The sequence below is a fragment of the Tursiops truncatus genome, chromosome 20 (genome assembly GCF_011762595.2).
Source record: "Tursiops truncatus isolate mTurTru1 chromosome 20, mTurTru1.mat.Y, whole genome shotgun sequence".
In the NCBI taxonomy this organism is placed as follows: Eukaryota; Metazoa; Chordata; class Mammalia; order Artiodactyla; family Delphinidae; genus Tursiops; species Tursiops truncatus.
Window position 1 is genome coordinate 42,231,975 of NC_047053.1, and position 12,978 is coordinate 42,244,952.

Here is a 12,978-nt window from a genome sequence, read left to right on the forward strand (position 1 = left end):
CCCAGAGAGGTAAAGTGACCTCCCCAGAGTCACACAGTGAGTTCTTGGCAAGGCTGGGCTAGCCCAGGTCTCCTTCCTCCCCACACAGATGCCCTCCCGTGCCCCATCTCGCCCCCTTCCCCAGAGAGGGACCCTCAGACCCACCTGGCCAGTGGAGCCGACCCATGGTGGAGGCCTGGCCAGGAAGCACCAATATTTGAGATCCCATCAAGTGAAGGTGAAGCCTCTCGGATGATGGAGGCCAGTCTCTGGGACACGCGATCTGAGTTACGGATGCGTCCCTTGGGCAGCAGCTTTCCAGAACATTCCCACTTTCTTGCATACTGAAAAGACCTCTTCTCCTGCAGTGTCCTGCTGGTCTCCTCCCAAGGATCCCTTGTTTCACTGATTTTGACAAATCATTTCACTTCACAGCAAGTGTGAGACCTGCCTCGGGGGGATCACATGAGCCTGTGTTGAGTAATCAGCTCTGAAGCCAAGTAGTTACCCCTCGGGGGAGCAGCAGCGGGAGCTAGACTGGGTATTGTGCCTGGACGTGCCCTCAAGGAGAAAAACAAAAGCAAAAACAACGAAAAGCCGTCTCTCAAAGATTGGCTCTGAGTCAAGGCTAAGAGACCGTTCACTAAAGCAGCCAGGCTGGGGCTTCCCTGGTGGCGCAGTGGTTGAGAGTCCGCCTGCCGATGCAGGGGACGTGGGTTCGTGCCCCGGTCCGGGAGGATCCCACATGCCGTGGAGCAGCTGGGCCTGTGAGCCATGGCCGCTGAGCCTGCGCATCCAGAGCCTGTGCTCTGCAATGGGAGAGGCCACAGCAGTGAGAGGCCCGCATACCGCAAAAAAAAAAAAAAAAAAAAGGCAGCCAGGCTGAGTTGTCTTCACTCCTTTCGAAAAGACAAGCATACACCCTGCTTAAAAAGAAATGCTGATTTTCCTAGAGAACGTCCACCATTCCTGGAGGATGCGTGGGTGTCCCTAGTGGAATAGCCTCCCCCTCCGGCTGCTTAAATAACAGATGCAACATTTGTTGCTGGAAAATATCAATTAGGTTAATGAGGTTTTTCTTGCCCAGAGAAATGAAGCAGTTCCCAACAATGGACACACTGTATGGGAAAGAAGGGCAGAACTGCCAAGCCATTTGGCCCACCCATGGGGTGAGCCCCAAAGCCCTTCATTTTTCTGTCCCCTTTGGTTATTTCCCCCCTTGCTGTCTCCTGGAACCATCTTCCTTTCCAAAGTCAGCCCATCCCACTATTAGCACAAAAGCTGCTAAGGGGGCTCCTCAACGGTCATCTCTCCCTGCACCTGCCTGGCCTATTCTTAGCCACTCAAACAATTTTCCCCAAGTGTTGTTTTAATCATTATATTGTTACTATGTCATACTTAAGTAATGGACATGAGATGCAGTTTACCCACCTCTCCCTGCCATCCTGGATTGTGGATGAGATGTAGTGGGAAGTGCCCAGGCCTTGGAGGAGGGCTGACAGGGGTTGACTCTTGGCTGCTCCCTCCTAGCTGTGTGACCTTGGGTAAGTAGCTCGACCTCTCTGAGCCCGGTTCCTCATCTGAAAAATGGGAATAGTAGCACCTCTGTTTCAGGGCTGCTGTAAGGAGTGGTGGTGATGTCTGTAAAGCACAGAGCACAGTGAGTGACTGGCCCTTAGTTACACTATTGAACACCCACCATGGTAACCAGTCATCACGGTGGACCCATAGGTAGCGACCTGGAAACATGCTCCTGCTTTGATAAGCGTTTAGAAGGCGGTTGTAGAACTGAATGGGGGTTACAGAAGGCTCTCACTTTCTACGTTCCGCACTTGCATTTTTTCTTAAATTCAATAGGTCTGTATTTCTTTTGTGTGTGTGCGTGGAATTTTTTTAATATTACGTAAGTAATACGTGAAGAGATTCTCATCAGAAATTCAGACAGCAGCATGAATTTTATTTATTTTCTTTAAAAAAAATTATTTATTTATTTAGGCTGTGCCGGGTCTTAGTTGCAGCACACGGGATCTTCAGTTGCGTGCAGACTTCTTAGTTGCAGCATGCATGCGGGATCTAGTTCCCTGACCAGGGATCGAACCTGGGCCCCCTGCATTGGGAGCGTGGAGTCTTACCCACTGGACCACCAGGGAAGTACCATGAATACTTTTATAATCAAGAAAAAAGAAACAAATAACATTTGGAGAAAATTCATCTCATCAACTCCACTTTCCACCCTTCTGATGTTATAAGTCTTTACTCCTCCTTCCACCTGGCCCAGGGGTGCCTCCCCAGGAGATGTTTCTTCCCAGGTAGATTGTGTTTCCTCTTACATCCAGCATGCCAGGACTCACAGAACAGGAGGAAGGAAAGGTGCCCTCCTCCCAGGGCGCCCTCACCCCTGCCGAGGCCAGAGGCCCCATCCCAGCCCCTCACCTGCCGCTACCTGTGAAGGATCCCGAGGTTTCCTCAGACCTGGTGCAGAGAGCCCTGCTTACCGTTAGTTCCCATGGCTGCACCCACAAACGACCTTGTGGGACACAGTGGGCTCGTCACCGGAGCTGGCTCTCATTACTCTGCCTGGTTCACATTTCTTTCCTCCCCCTCCCCACCTGCCCCCATGGCTGGGCTCAACTGGAGGCAGGTGGGGCTTAAAGCTCAGAGGAGTTTAAAGGGGCTCAAGATGGGCCCGGCAGCTCAGAGCCCCTAAGGTCTATCTCAGACACACGCTGTGTTACTAGGCTTTGGTGGGCTGGCCTGGGCACCTGGCTGCCTTAGACAGAAGAACCTTCCAGATGAGCTGTAGGCAGAGGACACAGGAGCCGGGAATGTTTTCCTGGGCTCCGTGTGCACCTGTGATGCGCTGGGCACCACACTTGCTTTGTACAGATCCTAGGCCTCAGGTTCCTTTTTTTTTTTTTTTTTTTCTTTTTTATGTGGAGGGATGGATTTGGCTTTTCTCCCAACCCTCTGCTCCCCTGTCACCTGTCTGGTACTTGAAGCTGTTGACCAGCTGCCTGGCCGGAGTTGGCAGTGGCGATGGGAACAGAACTGTGATGGCTGGCGTGCTCCTGCTTCATCTCCTTTCATCACTCTATCGCCTATTGAGTTTGCAGATTCTACCTCCATTGTTTCACCTGGGGAAACCGAGGCTCAGAGCGGCTAGGTAACCTTCCCACACTGTCCCTCAGCTCTCAGGGGCCACACTCAGCAGCACAGCCTGGAGGACCCTCCAGCCCGAGCATTGCTTCCCCAAGGGGCCTCCTCTCCCCAAGCTGTGGACCTCCTGCCTGCCTGGCGGCTCCATCATCCTGCCCTCTTTCAGTGGCTCAGATCTGGCCCTGGACCCTCCCCTGTCCCACAGGGATACCAGACTGGAGCACCCTGGCAAAGCCGGGGGTGGCTGCCCAGTGCCTGGGAATCCCACAGACACGCCCCCCTCAGTCACCCACTAACTCGCGGGGAACGCGTCTGAAGTCTCCGAGGCAGCGGGGGTGGCCCTGCAGGGGCGCTCGCGGCAGAGCTGAGCGGTTCTAGCGACAGCTGACTGGCGACTCAGGGCCTGCCTCACGTCCCACTCCTCATCTGGCATTTTGCGCCTGGCGCACTGCGGGTACTTAATGATAATTAAATTCAGAATGAACTCAGAAAGGCCAGCATGTGGTAAATGTATGCGTCTTTGCGCAATTGTTATACAGCATGATGAACAAGCCATTAACAGTTCATCAGGAATAAAAATGAATGTGGGAAAAATCTGAGCGCAAAGATTTGTACTCCTTCCTCCCCTCCCCAGACTTTTAAATGAAAGTTTAGTGATAATTGCTCTTCAGCGGTTCTTGTAGTAGGATTTGTCATGAAAAGAATTGGGACTAAAACCTTTATGCGCTTCTCCGTGTAGATCTGGGCAGAAAGTTGGAGTGTTTCTCGCTGGTGAGGGCCGTTGCAGAGCAGGCTGTGGGAAGTTCTCCGGAATGGGTAATCAACATCCCTTGCAGAAGAATTCTCTCCTCCAGACCCAGACCCCGTGGCCTGGCAGGCATCTTGGGGGTGTGTCCTGCAAGACAATGTGGGTCAGAGCACCTCTCAGCCCAGAACACCGCAACCCCTCTTTGCCTTCACGACCCCATCAGGACAGCTTGCCCTGGAGGAAGCTTGGTGCCCGGCCTGGGGTCACCAGGCGTGGAGGAAAAGCTGAGGGGGTTTATGCGTTGCTTAGTTAAATGGGTGACAACGAATCACTTGTTACCAAGGGACAAGGAGCAAAGAACCCAGACAAGCATCCTGTCACCAAATGCCAACGTGGGGGGGGGCCTCCAGACGATGATAGTGTCTTGTGGACCCATCGTAGCCAGATCATTCCAACTTTTCAAGATACATCAGAAGTTGTCCTTCAATCAAATATCCCTGTTTTCAAGTGTGGCTTACTGATTTCGCAGCTTTAAACTCTGTGATATACTCCTGGGCTCTTGGTCTGGTTTAAACTCTATCTGGAGGAATTCAAGCCAGACAGCACTTCCTGGGGTGGGGATTTTGAGACCTTGGGGAAAAGGGGTCTGGTGTGTCTTTGGGGTATTCTGGTACCATCCAGCTGGAAGTAAGGGGCAGGGACTAGAAGATTCCTCAGGGAGGTTCAAAGCACCTAGCCCATGACCCTCAGCAAGTGTTTTTTTGACCAATGGACACTCCCTGAGTCCTCTCTCTGGCTCTATATAATGGCAACTCTAGGCAGGTCTGTGACTCTCATTCCAAAGGCCTAATAGTTTGCTCTTTGAGGATTCCTTTCATCTGATGCCTTTTGGTTGCCATCTTTTAACTTTTAAGGTTAAGGGATGTTTTATCAAAATTCCCAGCCGAAGTGCCCAGACAAGTTATACTGTAAAACGTGAGAAGGTCCAATGTGTCCGTTTGGATGTCTGCTATGTGCCGGGTACCAGGCTACTCGGGAACCACTCAGTCCTGGCCCGTGAGGAGTTCAGAGTCTAGCTAGGGTACACACACACATATACACCCACACACTCACACACACTGTGGTCTTATAAGTCAGTTTTATATGTACGATAAAGGTGTTATGTTATTACGTTGAGACGTCTTGATATACAGACTCTTAAAAGATAGGACGCCTAGAACAGGTGTTACCTGAAGCCTTCTTGCAGCATTGGTTGCCTTCTATCATGGTTCAGGTGTTTCACTAATGGGATCGGAATGTGGCCCAAAGATGGGGCTGACATTGGGACTGGATCCCCACCAGGAAGTCAGGCCAGGTTAGGGCAGATCCCCGGAACCATCAGGAAACAGCAACCCTTCCATGGCTGGTTTAGCTCAGAAGCCCCATAGAGTTTACTCCTGATTCAAGAGCACAAGACATGCCCGGCAAGGGGCAGCCTGGACATGGTCTGGCCATCCTGGGTTTACTTGTGGGCACTTGGGTGAATGCCCAGAGCCAGCCAGCCTTCATTTTAGGTTCTGTGTGGTTCTGAGTTGCTCCCGTAAAAGGTAACCGAAGTCTTTACATTTACAACCGCCTTCCTCACTCTGCAGCACATGATGGGACTGCAGCTGTTATTGACTCAGCCAGTATCATGTTGCATGAGACCCTGATCTTTGCACACACTGTGGAGCCAGGTGGCCTGGACTCAAATCCCAGCACTGCTGTGTCCTAGTGGTGTAAACTTGGCCAGGTCATTCAGCCTCTCTGCCTGAGTTTCCTCACATATAAAATTGGAATAATGATAATACCTACCTCATAGCGCTGGGAAGAGAATTAAATGAATTAAGATTTGTAAAGTGCATAGAAAAGAGCCTTGCGTGTAGCAAGTACTAGCTAAGGGTTTAGATTTAACAGATCCTTAAGTACACTCTTTGTGGATTTCACAAGCCCTTTATTTTGCACTTCACACCCAAGCCCGCTCTCCCTTGGGATCCAGCCCTAGTTCTGCTTCACAGCTGTGAGACAGGCCTGGCAGGCCTACACGAAGAGGAGAGAAAGCAGCCCCTCGTCCAAGATGGTGAAACCAGGATATAGCGTCCTCACCACCCCATCAGGGGCTCCAAGTCTGGACTCTCCAAAGCCCGCTTCAGATGCAGGTGTAGAGCTCATGAGTGCAAGTCACCTGGGCCTCTGAAGGCTCCTTTGCTCAGTGCATCACCATTCAGGGCCGAGGGAGTAGAGGGGTGCTATTGGAGAGCGATGGGCTGGCTTCCCAGCCTCCGCCACACCACTCTTCTTTGCCTGTTCTTCCATCACTTCCTCTTTGAAGGTAAACAAGGCCAAACAGTGCGCAAAGTAGGAGAAGAAAGGCCTCAGAACTCCATGACGTCACAGACCTGGCTTTTCTCCCAGGGTGACTGTGATGTCACGCCCGGCCTCCCTGACCATGCAGCCCCTGGGGGCACAGCACGTCAATTCCATCACATGTGTGCGCCTGTGTGTGCCCATAGCCCCCCTGCAGGCCCTGCTCAGCCCATCTCACCCAATATGGGTTGCTCCTGCCCATGTAGACAGCCAGGAGTCGCTTACGGAAAGCCGTCCCGATGGAGTGACAGCACGTCCGCGACAAACCGCTGGGCCGGGAAACTGCCTTTCATCTCTGTAGCCACTCTGTCAGCCGGCTCCTGGCCGAGAAGCAGCTGCGAGAGACCCCCGCTGCTTCCTTAGGTAACGTCACTGCCCTTTCCTGGGCGGTGCTGGGGGAGTGGTACTTAATTCACCCCTGTCTCTTCCCTCCTGCCTCTTCATAGCTGCTGGGATTTGGGAGCTGAATTAGATCGGGGCTTGTCTTGTGGGGGTGGGAAGTCTGTAAATGATCAGCCTAAGAGGAGGTCAGACTCTCCTAAGAAAACCTGCCGTATTGCCCATAGGGTGGATTTTCTTTTGACTCCTGTGTGCCCGCTGTCACGGTTCACCCCATGAACTCTCGCTATTTTCTTTTCTTTGTATCTTGTGTTGGACATGTGATGGGAATGCAGAAATACATGTTTGTGGATTTGTTTATTCATGGAGCAGCCGTGTCTCGAGTGTCTGCAGTGGGCCAGGAGGAATGGGAGGCCTTGGGAGGCTGGGATTTCTCCAGCCCCCCGCCCCTGCCGGTTTCCACTGTGGAAGGTGATTTGTGACACGTTCTCCCCTTGGGGGTCACCCCCTGTCTCCATCTGTGCCCCTCAGTCCTTCCCCGATTCAACAATAGCATTTACTCAAGTCTGCTCCCGTACAATGCTAGTGGGAGTAAAATTTGGACCAATTTCCAAGAAGCGCTTTGGCAGGATGTAAAGAGAGGCTTTAAAATGTTTGCTACCCTTTGACCCAGAATTTTGCTTCTAGGAATCTGTCCTAGAGAAATAATTAGAAACATGAAAAGGACGAAAACACTAAGATGCTCACCAGTGTTTACACTAGGAAATTTCAAAAGCCGGCTACATGTCCAATCTCTGGGAAGTGGTTATGTAGAATATAGGTAGCCATTAGAAAATGATGTCTATGGAATTTTAAATTATCGAGAAAATACTTGACGTAATAAAAGAGTATGGTAAAAAAAAAAAGTATGGTACAAATTGCATATTCAGAATAATCTTGACTGTGTTTGAAAATGCATGGGAGGGCTTCCCTGGCAGTCCAGTGGTTAAGACTCCGCGCTTCCAATGCAGTGGGTGTTGGGAGTCGATCTCTGGTCGATCCCTGCGGCTATCCCATATGCTGCGTGGTGCAGCCAAAGAAAAAAAGAAAGAAAATGCATGGCAAAAACCCAAAAGAAAGTATATGAAAATATTGATAGTGATGTTTCTTGTGGTAGGATTATAGGTACGTACTTCTTTATACTTTGCCGGTGCACAGAGTCCTAACCACTGGCCTTCCCCTAACCAGGGAAGTCCCCATGTGTTGCTTTTATAGTAAGAAAAATATTGTTTAAAATTAAGTTTTGTATATAATTATACATACACATGCAGAGACTGACAGAGAGAAAGCAAATGTTGCAAATATTAACAGTTGGTGAGTCTAGGAGAAGGATATAGAGGTGCTGATTGTATTATTTGTGTAACTTTTCTGTAAGTTTGAAAAATTTCAAAGTAAAAGATTGGGGGAGGGGAGAGGAATGCTGGAAACATAACCAATGTGATTTTTTCTTTTTTTAACCACATAATCTTTATTTTTTTAATTAATTTATTTTATTTTATTTATTTTTGGCTGCACTGGACCTTTGTCGCCGTGCACGGGCTTCCTCTAGTTGCAGCGAGCGGGGGCTACTCTTTGTTGAGGTGCATGGGCTTCTCATTGGGATGGCTTCTCTTGTTGCGGAGCATGGGCTCTAGGCGCACGGGCTTCAGTGGTTGTGGCTTGCGGGCTCTAGAGCACAGGCTCAGTAGTTGTGGAACATGGTCTTAGTTGCTCCGCGGCATGTGGGATCTTCCTGGACCAGGTCTCGAACCCGTGTCCCCTGCATTGGCAGGCAGATTCTTAACCATTGCGCCACCAGGGAAGCCCAACCAGTGTGATTTGACAATTTAATTTGTTTTCTGTTGTAGGCAAATGGTCCTTAAATGTTGGGGGGATACTGGGATTTGGTAGTCTTAGGAAGTACCCCCAGGGGTCAAGGTGTTTTGCAGGGTTGACCTATGTGGGCGGCCCAGAGCACCTCACATGCTAATCAGCACTGTTCTGTACTTGGCCAGAGTTCGCTGTGTGCACCTCTCCAGCAGCTCTTGGGTGACTCTGCTAAAGCCAGACCCTCCCCCACCCCATGCCCTGGATTCCATCCCTCCACCTCTCCCACCATTCAGGAAGCTTGCTTAGCTTTTTTTCCCACCTTCTCCTGTTTCTGTCCTCTCCTTCTCTCCTGACTCCTTGCTGTTTTTCTTTAAAACAAAACAAATGCCCCCATTCAGTCCACCACACTAGCTCTGTCCTCCTCTTCCCAGACAGATTTCTTTTCAAAGCATCATCAACACTTCTGCAAACTCCATTTTCTCCCCACACGCCTGCCCTCCTCAGCTGAATCCAAGCTGGACTCCACCCCCTATCTTTCTACTAAAACCACTTGTATTAGTCAACGAGGCCAGGTTTATGCTGCAGTAATAAACAAGTCCCAAATTCCAGTGGCTTCAACCTCTGGCACCACCACTTTCCTCATCTTCCAGCCTCATGGGTCATCTTTTAGTTCCTTGAAAACTCTCTGCAGTTTCCTGCCTCAGGGCCTTTGCATGCACTGTTCCCTCTGCGTGGAATGTTCCTTCCTCCTCCCTCCCTTCACCTTGCTCACTTGTACTCATCCTTCAGGTCTCAGTATAAGCATCACTTTTTCAGGGAAGTTTTCTCCAACCCCCCAAGGCTAACAAGTGCCCATCTTAGACTCCAGTGACCTGCTGTCCTTTCCTTGTGACACTTGTCTCACTTGATTGTCGACTATCTCCCTCATGAGATGCCTTCACAAGGGCAAGGACAGGTCTGTGTCACTGCTGTGGTCCCAGCCCCTGCACCCTGGTTGCCAACCTTAACTACACATTAGAACCACCGGAGGAGCCTTTAAAACTCATCATACCCAGGCCCCATCCCAGGCCAAATGAATTCTAATTTGAGGTGGGCCCAGGTAGCAATAGGTATCTTTTTAAAGCACTGTAGGGAATTTTACTTTATTTTATTTTCGGCCCCGCCGCACGGCTTGCAGGATCTTAGTTCCCCAACCAGGGATTGAACCCAGGCCGCAGCAGTGAAAGCACGGAGTCCTAACCACTGGACAGTCAGGGAATTCCCACTGTAGGGAGTTTGAATGCACAAGCTTGAGAACCAATGACCTGCATTGTGCTTAACACTCAACTTTTCTTGAATGAATAAATCAGTCTCTGAACATTTAATCTCCCCAAACCCCTCCAAAAGACAGGAGGCTAAGGCTATTCAGCTTAGGTAATAATGTGTTAATTTCCTATTTTGTGAAATTTCATATTTAATTTCAACCAAGCTTTCTTATGCACCTTGCATGGGGCAGGCCCAGTGACTGGGAAGGGTATAATTTATACCCACTGTACAGACAAGGAGAAGTTACTTTAGGTGAGGGAGGCATGAATAGGTAGTAAAGGATTTCAGGGCTCAGCCAGGGTGTATTTGTCTTTCAATTGCAACTGACAGAAGCCAGAAGAAACTGGCATCAACACAAAAGATAATTTATTGGTTTCCAGATTTTAAAAAGTCAGGGATAGAGCTCAGTTCAGGTACAGCTGGATCCAGTCACCCAGATGATGTCACCAAGAACCTGGAATGCACCCTCTCCTGGCTCCGCTTTCTACGATTCAGATAGCCTTCCCCAGGCGGTGGTAAAAAATGGCCACCCATACCTCTAGACTTGTGTCTTATTTAGTAGGGATATATAGAAAGATCTCGATAAACGTTCTACCACAAAACAAAAACAAAACCTTCATTATGGGACTTCCCTGGTGGCCCAGTGGGTAAGACTCTGCGCTCCCAATACAGGGGGTCCGGGTATGATCCGTGGTCGGGGAACTAGATCCCACATGCATGTCACAACTAAGAAGTCCACATGCCGCAACTAAGAAGTCCACATGCCGCAACTAAGACCCGGCGCAGCCAATATAAATAAATATTAAGAAAAAAAAAGAGCTGTGTTGAAAAAAAAAAACCAAAAACCTTCATTACTTTTAAATCACAGCTTAGACCTTCCTTCTTTCCATCTTCCTTCCTTATTATTCTCTCCCACCTGCAATCTAGTCTCGTAATTCCTAAGTATGGAGTGTTCTGGTGATTTATTCTTCATTACCCACAGTTTGCACATGTTTATTTAAAATACCAGGATTACCTGGCCATGGTTTGCTGCTAACAGATGTCTGAAGCCCAGGTTCCAAGGGGAATTGGTAATAGGTACCCAGCCCCTGCTGGCAAGCTATCCACCTTTTGGCAAGCAAAGTTCCTACCTGGATAAACTTTGGTATACTCATCATTCTTAGAGAAGTTTCTCTGCCTGACCACCAATGCAGCCCTGAGATCGGATGCCTAGGCCCTACCAGGCTTTGGTTCTGTGTCTGTAGAATATTTTGTGTCATTGTTGAAAACTAAAGGAGAGAGAACTAAGATACCGACTGCCAGCGACTCAGAGAGCAGACACAGTTCTCCTTCATCTCAGGACAGCCTCTAGAGGTGGGGTTATATCCCTAAATTACAAATAAGGAAGCTGAGACTCAATGATTGTCATGCGCTCAAGATCACAGAGCCAGTAAATTGCAGAACCAGAATTTGAGCCCAGATCTTTCAGCTCCAAAGCCTGTTCTTTCTACGACCCCCTGATTAATTTTTTAATTTCCAAGATTGGACTCTTCCTCTCTCCATCTCTTCCTCTCTCTTCCACTCTTCCTCTCTCTTCCTCTCCCATCCCCAGAAAACGTTGCTCACTGCTCAGAGTTCTTCTAGCATGGGCTCACTTCAGATCCGCTTAATTTTGCTTCGTCACGGCTGCCCAGTTCCCTGCCGGTAGACTGGGAAGTAGGTCATGGCTGCAGGGACCACACACACTGGCTGCCGAGAGGGCCAACCTCTGGTTTCAGGGCTGGGCAGGGGCCAGACTTGGCTGGGAGCATCACCCTCTGAGGGCCCTGCTTGGATTTCTCATCCCTGGCCCTGTGAAGTCATCACAGACCTTCACATCATTGAACTTTACATTGTAGAATTCACTGTCATTGTGGCTGCTGTGTGAGGTGGTGTTTAGAGAAAGGAACGTAGGGATTAACAGGGAAATTGATGGTCTAGGGAAAAAAAATAATCTTCATTCTGTTGTAGATCTGTGGGTGATTGAGACTAACTGATTGTTGAAAGGGTTTGCCCGGCCATCACATGCCACTTTACAGAACAGAGGTACCGAGCCACTTGACACCGAGCCATTTAACTGTCCCCTCCTTTATGTGACAAAATTATCTTCAGAAATAATCGTGAAGGGCTTCCCTGGTGTGCAGTGGTTAAGAATCTGCCTGCCAATGCAGGGGACAGAGGTTCAAGCCCTGGTCGGGGAAGATCCCACCTGCTGCAGAGTGACTAAGCCTGTGTGCCACAACTGCTGAGCCTGCGCTCTAGAGACCACGAGCCACAACTACTGAAGCCTGCGCACCTAGAGCCCGTGCTCCGCAACAAGAGAAGCCACTGCAATGAGAAGCCCGTGCACCGCAACGAAGAGTAGCCCCCGCTCACGGCAACTAGAGAAAGCCCACACACAGCAACGAAGACCCAAAAATAAATAATAAATAAATTTATATAGAAAAAGGAATAATCATGAAATGAAACAATCATAATAATTGCCAGAAAAGAAACACAGATAATATTTCTCTTATTGAACTCTGTGCATGTAATTACGCCAGGATTTTTAAAATAAAAGTAATAAATATAAAAAAAAGTAAATATATTATTTTATATTATTATTTACTTCCTAACTAAAAATTAGGAAGCCCTAATTTTTAGTTTTAAAAGCTAAAACTCACAATTTTAAAGAACAGATTTCCATTTTAAAAAATACTATTCAGGGCTTCCCTGGTGGCGCTGTGGTCGAGAGTCCGCCTGCCGATTCAGGGGACACGGGTTCGTGCCCCGGTCCAGGAGGATCCCTCGTGCCGCGGAGTGGCTGAGCCCGTGAGCCCTGGCCGCTGTGCGTCCAGAGCCTGTGCTCCACAACGGGAGAGGCCACAACAGTGAGAGGCCCGCGTACCGCAAAAAAAAAAAAAAAAAAAAAAAACTATTCAAACTCAGTAAAATATGTCACGTATGGAGTAAACGTTGTACTTACCGAGCAAAAGTAATACACTTTGCAGTTCACATCCGGTGTCACTGTTTTCAATTTTAAAAACAAAATCTCCAAGTGGCCATGTGGAATGACAAAATTGAAGTAATTCAGCTTCTTTGTGATCACGGCACTACCACTGTTCAAGCTTAGAATCTACTGCTTAAATGCAGGAGTATGTGGTCTCACAGAGGTTGGAAATGCAAACGTCACCTGAAGCAGGCTTGAAATTCTGAACAGT

The 12,978-nt window shown here is 49.0% G+C and overlaps 1 protein-coding gene across 13 annotated transcripts in view; it reads left to right on the plus strand.

Moving 5' to 3' along the window:
* The window catches only part of MAPT (microtubule associated protein tau), a 101,968-nt gene that overhangs the window by 18,650 nt on the left and 70,340 nt on the right, over window positions 1-12,978 (plus strand). The window contains exon 1 of one of the 13 annotated variants that reach the window (XM_073798205.1): window positions 6,325-6,631. The exons of the other annotated variants lie outside the window; for them this stretch is intronic. The gene's annotated coding sequence lies outside the window, so the exon portion shown is untranslated. Of the gene's footprint in view, window positions 1-6,324; window positions 6,632-12,978 lie in introns of those variants that run through there. 13 annotated transcript variants of the gene reach the window in all.